This window comes from Macrobrachium rosenbergii, chromosome 49 (assembly GCF_040412425.1).
Source record: "Macrobrachium rosenbergii isolate ZJJX-2024 chromosome 49, ASM4041242v1, whole genome shotgun sequence".
NCBI lineage: Eukaryota > Metazoa > Arthropoda > Malacostraca > Decapoda > Palaemonidae > Macrobrachium > Macrobrachium rosenbergii.
Window position 1 is genome coordinate 39,061,106 of NC_089789.1, and position 10,000 is coordinate 39,071,105.

The following is a 10,000-nucleotide window of genomic DNA, read 5'->3' on the forward strand; positions in this document are numbered from 1 at the left end:
CCGTGATTTGGTATAATTATTTAGAACAGTAATTTTCATGTCGTGCGGACTGGAAGTAGAAAGCTTCGTCGGGAGCATGACTGGAATTGACGACATTTTCAGAAATTCTGTTCTGATTCTCAGGAATGATTGCATGCGGCTGAGAGACTGGGTTTGGATAATGCGGAGCCAGTAAAATTATGAGGACCTTTGGTTTATAGTCTTAGTTGGTATGTTTATCGAAACTGTTTGGTAATAATAATAATAATGATAATAATAATAATAATAATTCGTTAGTGATTTTTAAATTGAAATTTTTACAATTATTACTGCAGGATGTAAGGCCCCTTAAAAAGGGGGATAAGGAAGATTTACCGATTAAATTGCTTTTAAAAGGCCTTTTTATGGTACATATATTTGATCTTCATTGTTCATTATTATTATTATTATTATTATTATTATTATTATTATTGTTGTTGTTGTTGTTAGTGTCTAGTTGTTTTTGTTGTTCTTTATTTTTATGACGTTTTTGTAGCGAAAGAGTCCACAAAATTGAAAAGGGCCATATTTGAAAGATTGGAGTAATATATATATATATATATATATATATATATATATATATATATATATATATATATATATATATATATATATATATATATATATATTTATGCATGTATGTGTATATATACATACATGCATGCATACATACATATATAAAACTAAATGTATATATTCCTAAATTATTGTCCAAGAGCAGGCAATTGTTTCCATGAGGTAAATGACACTTTGAAATTTCACACACACACACACACACACACACACACACACACACACAGGGCTGGCAGAGCGAATTTGAATAAGGCCCACACAGGACGCTATTAATGAATAGGAATGGGTGGGATTCCGCCAGTGTGTGCGAAGCGTTGAATAGTACTCCTATTGTTTTGGTTAGTCCCTTACTGACTAGGTAGGTTCATGGCTCTCTCTCTCTCTCTCTCTCTCTCTCTCTCTCTCTCTCTCTCTCTCTCTCTCTCTCTCTCTCTCCACACCCAAAAGGATATTGCACAAATAGAGAGTGTACAAAGGTCATTTACAGCTAGAATAGAAGAAGTTAAGGACCTGACTACTGGGAAAAGACTACAATTCTTAAATTTATATAGTCTTGAAAGGAGAAGAGAACAACTACATGGTAATTCAAGCATGGAAACAGATAGAAGGAATTACCGAAAATATCATGGAACTAAAATTATCAAAAAGAGCAAGCAGAGGTAGATTAATTGCCAAAAAACTATACCAGGAAAATTAAGGAAAGCACCATTAATCCACCACGCACCAGCATCGATAATGCAGCGTCTATTCAATGCGCTACCAGCTCATCTGAGGAACATATCAGGAGTGAGCGTAGATGTGTTTAAGAATAAGCTCGACAAATATCTAAGATGCATCCCAGACCATCCAAGACTGGAAGATGCAAAATATACCGGAAGATGCGTTAGCAACTCTCTGGTAGACATCAAAGACGCCTCACACTGAGGGACCTCCTGGGGCAACCCGAACGAATTGTGGTCTGTAAGGTCTCTCTCTCATGATATCAAGTCTTGTGCCTGCGGCTTTATGCTGATGATTTGACTTACACGTATTTGGGTGTTTGCCGTTTCATCATGGCTTCTTAAAGAAAAATTTCTCGTATTGCTGAAGCTTCTGGCGCAAGGTATCCGCTTGAAAAGGAATTTGAATGATAACAGTGATGATGATGATAATGATAATGATATGATGAATAAAATCCGCAGTTATTTCTGTTTGCAGAATAATATAATGACGTCCTAAAAGCATCACAGATCTTTTCTTTTTTTTTACTTTTATTCTTTATGTGGATGCTCATGGTATAATAATAATAATAATAATAATAATAATAATAATAATAATAATAATAATAATAATAATACCACAGGCCTTACAACCTAATATCCTTAGTGACTTTCTGAGAACCATCAAGAAGGAAAAAATATATTTATATCTGAAAACGACAGGTATGTGTTAGTATGAGAGGCAATACACTTTCATCCCTCTCGTGGTCAGGTGGACCCGAGTTCGTTTCCCGGTACCGCCCATCAGAATTTCTTCATATTTCTTACACTTGGATCTTAAGGCTTTGTAGTGACAAGCGTATCCAAAAGCGCAATTCGAGAAAGGTAAGAGGGCATTGTGGCTATTACAGTAACATAATAAAGACCAGTGACCATATATATATATATATATATATATATATATATATATATATATATATATATATATATAATATATATATATATTATATATATATAATATATATATATACATATATATATATATATATATATATATATATATATATATATATATATATATAAATATATATGTTTATATCTATCTGTATATATATGTGTGTGTAGCTTTTTTTTTTAAATATTTTATAAATATGAAAATTGCATATGTGTATTTTAAAAATGTTAAACCCCTCATATGTAACTGATGTGTGATTTGGAAACTCCTAATAAGTGGGGCACTCAGCCTCTTTATGGCGATATCACTAGCTGCTTTTAAAAAAAAAAAAAAAAACCATGTCCATGCGTGTGTCAGCGGGTTTTCCCTCGACTATTTTTGTGGCGAATGATGCTGGCTGGTGATTCTGCGGTGTCCCCCCACACCTGGCGTCTCTCTCTCTCTCTCTTCTGAGGGAAAGAAAGAGTTTGAGCGTTAAAAGAAGTGTTAAAAGAGGGCTTGATTTGGACGCATGTGTGCATCGAGTTGTAAGTGAAAACTGTTGGCTTAATTACCGTCTTTTCACTTCGGTGACGGCTTAACTGTTTGCTTTATGTCTTGTTCGTAATTGGGATGAAATTCTCTTATTATATACCGGGGCTTATTGGTCGGTTATGCGTCGCCTTTAGGTACGTGGGGAGTTGTTGTTATTTCATGAGTAAATTTATGTGTATCATTCGTAGTTGTATGGAACTGAGACATCATTATGGTTCCGACAGGCCGTGACAATATGTGTCATTCGCAGTTGATTTTTTATAAGGGATTATTGCTCGATCGGCTATGCTATATGTGGTTCTCGGCACAATTCTTAGACCATACTGCGCCAACAAAGTGATTGAGTTTATGTTATATACTCTTAGTTGGAAATTACCGTCATGATTGTATGATTGTAACTGTTGTTGATAACTGCGAAATGAACAGTGCTTGATTTCGCGGTCAGAATATTTTCGCTTGAATAATTGTGGCAGTCATTGTTGGAATGCATTTTTACGGGACAAGCCAATGGACCTTGAATTTGTCGTGCAAGTTTCTCACTTATATGTAAATGAGAGAAAGAAGGGAACAAAGGCATTGGTATTCAAAGGCATATGTGAGTAAAGGAGAGGAGAGAGTTAAGGAATTAAAGAGAGTCAAGGAATTAAAACTGACGCATGGGAATAATAAGACACTGGAGAGGGTAACATAAAAAACGACCAATTGTCAGAAGAAGGAAAAGCAAAAATTGGTAAAATTAGACATACGAGTTCAAGTTACTGAGTGACACCTAATATACAATTAAAGTTGAAGACTAGAAATAAATAATAAGCAAAGAACATGTGACTGATCCCGTAAGTTTATGTGTGCACTTTGCAATATGTTTATAATAGTTATAAAATGGTATTTTGTTGACATCTGTTGCAACGGTGTTGTTTCCAAGTCTCGAGGGTCGAGCTGGAAGAGAGGAGAGTGTTGCCAGAGTGTTGCCGTTGAACTGAAAAAGGTGGAAGGGGTGGGGGAAGGCAAGGGAACTGGAAAGTGTTGGATCCTGGAAGGGGAGGAGGTGGAAGGGACAGTTGAAGGGGAGAGAAGGGGGAAGAAACAGGGGGAACTTGGGAGTAGGGAGTGTTGAGGAGTGAGGAAATCGGGTGTAGGAGTCATGACTAATGGACAGTGAACGGAGGTACAAGGAAGAAGAGGGGGGCGGGGGCAGATGCATATGTAAATGGGTAAAAAAGTGGCAATAACTGTTTTGTTTTTATCGAGTTGAAGGAGACTTGAGGTTTCCATATCCTTTGGTCATGGCTTTCAAGAAATTTCTCACGTTTGGGACCTTTGTAATTCCTATGATTTCTGAAAATTTTGAACTGAAAAGTCACTTACTTTACAAATACATGTATATACGAACGTATATATATATATATATATATATATATATATATATATATATATATATATATATATATATATATATATCTATATGCATGCATACACACTTAGTATTAAATGCTGCAGATTGCTTTTAGCACGTGTACATAAAGTTAATTTATATTGCATCTTGCCACTTATTTCAAATACAAACAGGTAATATCCATGAGAGCAACGACTGCAATGACTTGCATAGGTGGGGCTACCCACTGCATTTCTTTCCCCGACCCCGGAATGACCCCACACAATCGTCATCGGAACCTATTAGATCATCGTCTGTTTTAACGCTCACGACTTCCTCCGATTGGAGGCAGTCTTTGCAAGCAGGCGTTATGGTTGATTGGTGAACGGATCGAGGGTTTATCGTGAATTTTATTTAGTTAATAACTTTGTTATCATTGGCAGAAAAAGTTGGTTTGTAGAGTGTACAAGATATTTCAAGAAGCGTGAGTAACTTGTTTACCCACGTTCACTGGAAAGAAGTACTGTTATCTCAGGCACTTGTGAACCTTACTGTAGCTCGCACGTGTGTGTGTGTAGATGTTTTTTTAGTTGTTTTGAATACAAATCCCATTCGTTATTAAATTGTCTGCGGTATGACATTACGCCACAATTTGTCCCACAGATAGAAAGGCCATAAAAATGATTCAAATTGGATTTGCTTCTGGAAAGAGCTGGCAACCGTCTTCCCCCGAACGGGAGGGTTGCCTGCTCGTAACATTTGGCTGACCCTCCGCCAGCCGCCAGAGGTCGACGTCAGTTAGTCGGCAGCTGACGCTCTTGGAGTCGGTCTGTAGAATTGTGTCTTGCGTGTGGCTACCCAAGTGAACATTTTTTGGATCCTGTTACATGAGCGATTTTATCCAGACAACGATATGAACATGAAGTGAAATTGTCGCTGAATTCGATTTTGAAAATAAGTTGGCGGATGAATGATGCGTACAAATTGAAATTATCAGTGACTCGTTTCCCAGATATTTGTTTAAGAAATTACCTGTATTGACAGATGCAACATAGTGAAATTTGGGTTTTTGTGAAGTTAACAGTTGAAATTTGGGTTGTTATTAAGTTGACAGTTTGAAGGGGCTTTATATACAAGGTATTTCTTTGAACTAAATATAGCGAAAGAGATAATAAGTGGTCAAAATGTCAGCCACAGTTGGTGTCATGTACTCTATGTATTTTGAGTAACTTACATGGCAGACTAAATGAATCTGAATACTGAATAGTGTGATACTCTTTTCACTGTGATTTATTTATATATATATATATATATAGCATATATATATATATATATATATATATATATATATATATATATATATATATATATATACAGATTATTGTGACACTTCTATTTTTACATAATAGTAGATGCTTTTAAAAATTATTACTAATATAGAAATTCATTCTCGCTGTAATGTGGTTCAGATTCCACAATAAGCTGTAGGTCCGTTGCTAAGTAACCAATTGTTTCTTAGCCACGTAAAAATAAGTCTAATCCTTCAGGCCAGCCCTAGGAGAGCTGTTAATCAGTTCAGTGGTCTGGTAAAACTAAAGTATACGTACTTTTATACTAAAAACAACCATCCTTTGTTTGCTACTCATTAATAGTGTTGCCAGCATGTTACAAACAGTTTTGTGGAGAAACAGTCAGCTCTCCAAACATTAGCTGCACGTAATGTTGATGTACACTGTTATCCCATACTTAATGATTTCACCTAAGTAAACAAAATAATAGTAACTGCCTATGATTCTCATGGAAATGTTCAAAGAATACAGTTAGCTTCTGCATTTTATTGATTGAATTTATTATGTGTGTGTATTATTATTGTTATGTGTGTATTATTTACATAGACCAGGCTGGAAGAAAAAAAATCTTTTATAAAATAATTTTACTGAATTTTAAATCATTCTTAAGCAATATTGTTTATTTTTAGACTAAAAATGATGCACACTAGAGTAAATTTACACACACGTGTATATATTATACATACATACATACATATTTAGGCTTTGAACCAAGGACCCTAATTACCTAAATCTAGGCTAGGCGCGGAGAAAAGGAGAAGAACGGGGCGTAATCCGAATAGAAGCGATAGTGCTGAGAGTGCTATACGAGTATTGGAAAACGGAAGCAGAGTTCTAGACTCGGCAGTCGTGGGAGAGGGCAAAATTCCTAAGCGTGCAGAGCAAGGATCAATGGTTTCCAATAGATTCAGTGTGGGAAGTTGCGGTCTGAAGGGCGGTATAGGGTTCGGAATAGTGCCAATGGGACAGAAGTGGCGAAAGCATATCGTGGGAGTCAAGACTGTAGAGATTAAATGCAATGGTAGGGTTGCTGATAAGGGGTCTTGTTTGTCATTCAGCTCCATCGAGGAGGAACACGGGGGATCTATATGTCTATCTATCTATCTGTCTATCTGTATTTATACATAGACAGATCCCTAAATGAATATATATATATATATACATTATACATATATATATATATATATATATATATATATACACATATATAACACATATACATACATAAACTTATATATATTATATACTGTATGTATATATATATATATAATATATATATATATATATATATATATATATATATATATATATATATATCTCGTGCTTGTGTACGACAGCACGCATGTATAGTATAATGCACATATGAATTTGTGTTTGTGTAGTGTGCATGAATTTACTTTTGCTTACATGGTTCTTTGTTCTGGTATCTAGGGAGAGACACTGTAAGGCAAATTGCAAACAAAACGAGCACTCTTACCTGACTTCACAATAGTTTGCATATAATCCTTTACCGCGCCAGACCAAGGCAAACAAAGGTATCTATACCGTGGTTAGGCCGCCTCAACCGTGGATAGGGCGGGTCCATTGATGTGACGGTAGGCTGGAGCAGTACACTCAGAGATGTTTGCTTTGAACCTTCCCTTCCTTTGAGAGCTAGATAATTTATTTGTTCACGTATGCTTATGTTGACTTGCCGTATCGTTTTGTTTATTTCGTTTTGCGTAATTTATGTATGGACTTGCACGTTTGCATTCATACTTTCTCATATTTCTCATCATGTCATTTTCCTAATTTTTTTTTGGCAACATTAAGTCCGTGGAGGGATAATATTTCAAATATTTTTGACAATATTTTTTAGTCTGTCTGAAGCTTTGAATGTAGTGAAATGTCGCTGCTGACTTGGTTTCAGTCTGTTGGCAGATGTGGTTGTCATTGTTGGCAGATGTGGTTGTCATTGTTTTCCGGATGCCTCCACCATGAAAGTCAGTGGAGTTTGTGGATCACACGAGAGAGAACGTAATTACATTTTAGCAATTTCGTGCGATAGACCTTTGAAGTTAAGGGGTTCATCACCCAAAAAACTAACTGAAAACAGTTGCAGTGGCATCATTTTCTTTACCTTCTTCAGTGCAAAACCTCAGGGGTTAGAATATAAAATCACCAAACAAAAATATTAATATCCTTTGAAATTACTCAACCTTTGCTGTACTCTATTGTCCCATCTTTAGACTTTGGGCCTCATTATGACCAGCTTCCTCTTGTACCATCCTTGCACAGTTTGATGCAAATTAAACTATCGCCAGGTTTCTACGAGCAGATTGGTTTGGTTAGCTCGACCCCCAACCGCATTCTTTAATTCGAATTATGTTTATAAATTATTACACATCCTTAAGGCAGAGTTACTGAATTACCCATTATTATTATTTTTTTTTACGAAGGCCATTATGACAGTCACCATCCTTATGTTGAGTAGTTCAACACTAATAGAAGCGCAAGATGGAAGTGGAATGGTCAAGTAGCTATCGGTTAACATAAAGCAAGTGATATAAACAGCTCCCTGAAAGTTCTAGGGGGTGGGGGATGGTTTTAGCGGGGCTTTTAAAAAGCCACAAATGGAATGAGGGCATCACATCCATGGCCTCCTTTCCTTGACAAGGAAGGCTGAGGTTTTTATGGGGAAATAATACAGTGATGTATGCCCCCGGAATAGTATATGTATAGTATGTATGTATATATAGTATTCCATATTCTTGTACAGGAGATGACTCTTGAAGGTGTTACCCTTCTGTTCTAGAAAATTACATACCGGGATGAGGCTGCCAGCCTATCCCGTGATCTTGACCATTGGATGTTCCGTAAGCTTATAAATGGTCATCCATTTAAGCACTAATCAAACACGGTTTCTCAACTTCGTTAATTGGCATTTCAGCTTCGTAGCGAGTGTGTTTATGACGTCTGTAGTGCGCAAGCTGTGTGAAGAAACTACCTACCAGTGTTTAAGAGATTTCTCTCTCTCTCTCTCTCTCTCTCTCTCTCTCTCTCTCTCTCTCTCTCTCTCTCACACATACCCCTTTAGAGAAAGACAAAAAAGTAAAGGTTGTGGCGAACTTCAGGTTTGTTCAAATCACTGTGCGGTGACTTCAACGCCCGAGTGGAAAGTGATCCACTGTCGAGTGTTGATCGTAATTAATTACAACTGCGGTAGGCATTTCGGTGAGATGCTCGGGGGCGCAGGAAAATGGGGTCGAGTTTATTTATTGTCTCGGATAGATAGGTGAAATGTGGTTTAAAATGTTGGACGTATTCTGGGGCCGAAGACTGTAATGCGTGACAGTTTTGTTATATGAGGGCATAAATGACATTATTGTTACAATTGATGTTATAATCACTGATATATATGTTAATATATATATATATATATATATATATATATATATATATATATATATATATATATATATATATATATATAAAATATACATAAACATACATATATACGTATGTATGTATGTATGTATATAAATGCTCATATGCTGTATTGAGTAGACCATTGTACTTGCTGTACTTTGCATGGAGTCGTTGAACTAGAGCAGTTTTTTATACGCACGGGAGAAACTGGTTAATTTGCGTAATAACTGTCGATAGAAAGCGTAAATAGGATTCGCGGTGGGAAGAGAAGATGAGAGGTTGATAACAGGAACGCAGTTATCCACACCTGCTCATATCCGTTAGTGTGCGTGCTTGCGCGCGCTTGCCTACGCTTAAGCTTGTGCGTTTTAAGAGACTTTAATTAAGCTTTAAACGCAGTTTATCATTACTTTAGCTTGTTTTGACATGTTTATTTATAGTATATGTATGTATATATATATACTGTATATTATATTATATATATATATATATATTTATATTTATATATATATATATATATATATAGTATATATATATATATATATATATATATATATATGTGTGTTGTATATATTTATATATATATAACGTTCATATACATATATACAGATGGTAGGTCCCAGTTCTAACGGATCCCAGAACCTAGATGAAAACGTGAAACATTTTAGTGATCATTCCTTATTATGTTTGACATTTAGTAGATATTGATGATTCGTTGCGGTGAAAACCTGCTCACATGATACTAATTTTTGTTCACTTACACAAATTCTCTTATTTGTTGGGGATTGGCCCTTTTGCGGTTGTTTGTTTACACTTAGTGTTGTCTTCATTTATCATTCACTATTCACTCCTATATGTTGACGGTTAAACTAAATGTGTTTTCTTCATTTATTATTGACTATTCACTCTTATATGTAGACGGTCAAACTAAATGTGTTTTCTTCATTTATTATTCACTATTCACTCTTCAATGTTGACGGTTAAACTAAGTGTGTTTGCTTCATTTATTGTTCACTGTTCACTCTTTATATGTTGACGGTTAAACTAAATGTGTTTTCTTCATTTATTATTGACTATTCACTCTTATATGTTG

At 35.5% G+C, this 10,000-nt stretch overlaps 2 protein-coding genes across 2 annotated transcripts in view; both read left to right on the plus strand.

Annotated features, from left to right (window-relative positions):
* LOC136832274 (uncharacterized) overlaps nucleotides 1–10,000 on the plus strand; it is a 272,952-nt gene that overhangs the window by 215,366 nt on the left and 47,586 nt on the right. The gene's annotated exons all lie outside the window — the stretch shown is intronic.
* LOC136832273 (uncharacterized) overlaps nucleotides 4,944–10,000 on the plus strand; it is an 18,385-nt gene continuing 13,328 nt past the window's right edge. The window contains exon 1 of the mRNA XM_067093142.1: nucleotides 4,944–4,977. The gene's annotated coding sequence lies outside the window, so the exon portion shown is untranslated. The remainder of the gene's footprint in view (nucleotides 4,978–10,000) is intronic.